We start from the raw sequence: 4299 nt of genomic DNA, 5'->3' as shown, positions 1-4299 counted from the left end.
TAATGATGTGGCACAGGAAATAATTACACTAAGCCTAGAATTAAACCAAGTGCCGGGTCCCTCTGAGATAAGGACCTTGTCCTATGGCTTGCACCCCCATGAAACTAGTCCTGCCTTTCAGATTGTATCATTTACACTCAGTCTAGCTGCTGGTTTAAAAAAAAAAAAAAAAAAGCTTTTTTGTGATCACATTTAATTTCCTCAAAAGGCAAAGTACATACACAATCAGCTCAATTAAATCAAGTCAAAAAATAAAAAAAAATCAAGAGATTTGCTGTAAGTTATCAACCAGCAACTATTAATTCAACTAAGTTATATTCAGAGAAGAGAAAAAAGGGAACATTGGTGGAGTGTGTCTCCTTCTGTGTGTCTGGCACTGGAGATTTAAAACTGACACTTCATGTGGATGAGGGGGATGCGTGAACTAGGTGAAGGGGATTAAGAGTACACTTCTCCTAATGAGCACTGAGTAATATATGGACCTGTTGGATCACACTGTACACCTGAAATTAATATAACACTATGTTAAGTACATTGGAATTAAAATAAAAAATAAAAATGACCCTTGTTTAACTCCAGCTAAATAGGTGAACTGGAAAGATTTAGGGGATGGGAGCTCCCAGACACGATAATATAATCTTGTTTTTAAAAATAATTTCAAAGACTACTTGGAAATCCTTTCCACCAGCTAAGTGGGGCCAGACGTCAGGCCTCTGGGAAGAGGCTGGGTCCGCGGGGGATGACTAGTCCCTGACGAGGAAGCCCACAGAAGCAGCAGCAAGAGGAAGAACCCGAGAGGATTGGGCCGAGAAGTGTTCGGTGAGGCACGATGGGATCGTGGGGGCCGAGCCACCGGGGCGGGGCTGCAGGGGCGGGGCTGCAGGGGCGGGGCCGGAGAGAAGGGACTCAGGAGGTGGGACCCGAAAGTGGGCGGGCCTGAAAGTGGGAGGGCCTGGTAGGGGCGGGGTCGAGGCTGGGCGGCCCCAAGCGTTGGCCCCCGGCGGCCATGATGAGGCCCCGCCTTCCGGCTTCGGCTGCTGCTTGTTTCCCCGCCGCCGCCAATCCCGGAGGTAAGACTGAGTTTGGGCAGAGCCCTGGATGTCCTCAGTTCCTCGGCGGCTCCGACTGCACCCGCGACACGGCGGGACCTGGTCGGGACGGACGCTGAGGCCAGGGGCGAGTCCAGCAGGCTTGATCGCGGGAACTGCGGTCCCGATCCCGAACGCGACCCAGCAGACGCTGGAGGCCAAGGGCTGGGGCGCCGAGGCGAGGAGTTTGGCTGCAGGCGTAGGCCTTGGCCCGAATCCCTTTACTTCCCTGAGCTTCCAAATAGGTGTAACGCTGGGCTGTCGGGCCTGCGGTGTCCGTACCCGCTATGTTTATTTAGCTCTTTCCATTTTGCATAGATTCTCCCCGCCCTTTGACCCGATCGCCACCGCATGAAGTAGCTGCATACCCAGTTTAGTGAGAAACAGAGCCCAAAGCTGTAGTAGCCCTGGCAGGCGCGCATTTCAGGGCCCTGGGTACGGGGGGAACCCGCACCTGCTGACGCACGTGCAAACGCTTTGTTAGTCTGTCCGTGTTGTAAATGCTGTCCGAGTTCTGGAGGGGTCTGGAGGTCACTCCCTGATGGCATCGCCGGGGAGCTGGCATTTGAGCGACCCCGTCGGGAGGCATTCAAGGTTGCTGGAATAATAATAACTAACATTTGTATGCATAGTCTGAAGTGTTAACGGCCAATAATAAATTAACTCATTTAGTCTCGGGAGCAGCCCTCAAATTGATCGTATTACATCCCCATTTTATAGATGGGGAAATGAGTCATAGAAAGATTACTTAGCTTGTCTGAAGTCATGTCGTAGTAGTACATGGTGAAGCCAGAATTTGAAACTGGAGGGTCGGGGTCCAGAACCTACTCTGAAATTGTTACACCATGGCATTGAGTAAAGCCAGCCAGTAGAAACATCCAGGCTATACTTGGAGTCTGCATAATTGAGTTGAGTGACTAAAGATAATAGAAAGTTTGGCCAGAAAAATAATGTGGGACCATTGAAGACAATTTCAAGAGCCAAATTACGGTGTTTGGAATTCGTGGGTGCTATATTTTCCCCCCATGGTGGATTAAAAATTTCTGTATTGGCCAGCCATGTGAATTTTTATGAAGGAAAAGAGACTGTGGCCAGTACACAGTTAAAATGTGACCAAAGTATATATGGAGTTTTATTCATCTTTATCTTTTTGTCAGTTCTTAGTAGTTTCAATTTTATGAAGTTTTGATGGCACCAAACTTGAAAAAAATTATAGTTATATTATTTTTCATTTCAATGACTTAGTGATTTTCAACCACAAGGTGAATGGGATTCCCTCTACACCTGTAGCAGCAGCATGGAGATGGCCAAGATTTCCCCTTTGCTGGTTATGTGGGCAAGCTAACCATGTTTTTAAAATTGACAAAATACTTAACACTACCGAATTATACACTTAAAAATAGTTAGGACAGTAAACTTTATGTTATATTTTTTTATCACAATTTTTTAAAAATCAAATAAAAAATAAATCAAAATGGCTAACAATTGCCTGTAGGCCATGTTAGGCCTGAATATGTAACGTGTATAGATATCCATTAAACAGTAAGTTTACATGTACTAAAGCCCTAGGCTTCCGTGCAGGATTGATTTTAGTGGGACATACAAGAAGGAAACAAAGTAGGAGCCTAAGTTTTAATTTCTTTTGTATAATTAGAATGGGGGCAGTGGGAATTCAAAGCAGGGGTAACTTTAAGACGTTTCACACATAGATTGGGCAAGACAGGCGTGGATGAAAAGAGAGGCAAGAAAAGGAAAGAAAAAAATGGTTTGAAGGTGGGAGATAGACAATTTTAAATTTATTTTTTATTTTTATTTTTCGAGAGACAGAGTTGGGGGGGAGGGAGAGAGAGAATCTTAAGCAGATTCCAGGCTCAGTGTGGAGCCCCACATAGGGATCGATCTCATGACCCCGAGTTAATGATCTGAGCCAAAATCAAGAGTCTGGTGCTCAACCAACTAAGTCACCCAGGTACCCCAACACTTAATTTTAGATGTGTTGAGTTTTACTAGCTGGTAGCATATCTTGGTAGAAGGGTGTAGTAAGACATTTAAATTCTGGCACTAATGCATGAGAATGATTGGGTCTAGAGATGCAGATTTAGATTCTTCCACCTAGAAAATGTGGTTGAAACATAGGGAATGGGAGTTAGGGAAAGAGTGCTTGCGAAGAGCAAAGGAAAGGGAGATGGGAGAAGGGGAAGGAGTAGAAGAACCCAGATAGCAAGTTTTCTCTGAAGAGAGGATTTGAACAGAAACATGATGGTGAGCAGTACCATAATCCAATGATGCTGGGGAGACCTGTGTAGGTTGTAAGAGCCGGTGGAGTGGGACACCCTGAAAGTGAAGAAATGGATCAAAGTCCAAGGAGTCAGAAAGAATGAGAACAAAACACAGAAAGAGATGGAGACCTGAGACTCATCAAAAGAAGAAAGGAATGGGTGAACCTATAAAGAGCACAGCTTTCTGGAGGAGGATGGCATTTAGCCTGAATAAAGAAGGAAAAGAAAACTAAGATTTGACAAGTTGGCCTTCTGGGGGAACAGATGCTTCGTGAATAAAGATGATTTCTCTTTAATAGCTTTTACCTGATTGGCTTGGCAGTGCACTTGAGAAAACCTTTCTTCTCTGAAAAATATTGATGTTCACTTCATTGACTTCCTAGAAAAATTGTGTAACACCCACTGGCACTGTGAAACTGTTGTTTGTTTTTGTTCAGGGTTTTTCTTGGGGGAGGAATCTATTTTGTGTTTTGCTATTCTACCCCACTCTTTCACTCCATTTCTCCTACAAAATACAATCCAAGAACCTAAATAAGATACCCGGCAGATAAAATGACACTGACAGGCCTATACGTACTGTGTAAGTTTCTATTTATTTCTTACAGTGTTGCAGCAGTCTCTTCATCATTCATAAGCCCATTTTTCTCAGCAGTTCATCCTTTCTAGCCTGTCAGCCCAGCAGTCCTGAAGTCTTCTTCTCTTCCCTTCTTCCTCCTGCGCGACACATTCCATCTACACCTCTTAGCCAAACAGGTCTGCACTTTCTATCTCTCTCTACTCTTCTAGCCACTCCCATTTCTCTCTACTCTTCTAGCCCCTCTACTCTCTCTCTCTCTACTCTTCTATCTCTCTCTACTCTTCTATTTCTCTCTACTCTTCCAGCCTCTCTACTCTATCTCTACTCTTCTCTCTATACTCTTCCAACCCCTCTA

At 44.7% G+C, this 4299-nt stretch overlaps 1 protein-coding gene across 1 annotated transcript in view; it reads left to right on the top strand.

The window, feature by feature from the left end:
* Positions 1 to 941: 941 nt before the first annotated feature.
* The window catches only part of ESD (esterase D), a 24411-nt gene continuing 21053 nt past the window's right edge, over positions 942 to 4299 (top strand). Inside the window, exon 1 of the mRNA XM_032403019.1 lies at positions 942 to 1070. The gene's annotated coding sequence lies outside the window, so the exon portion shown is untranslated. The remainder of the gene's footprint in view (positions 1071 to 4299) is intronic.

Source organism: Phoca vitulina, unplaced genomic scaffold, assembly GCF_004348235.1.
Source record: "Phoca vitulina isolate PV1807 unplaced genomic scaffold, GSC_HSeal_1.0 scaffold5, whole genome shotgun sequence".
Lineage (NCBI taxonomy): Eukaryota > Metazoa > Chordata > Mammalia > Carnivora > Phocidae > Phoca > Phoca vitulina.
The sequence above is the reverse complement of the archived record's forward strand: the minus strand, read 5'-3'. Positions and strand labels throughout refer to the sequence as shown.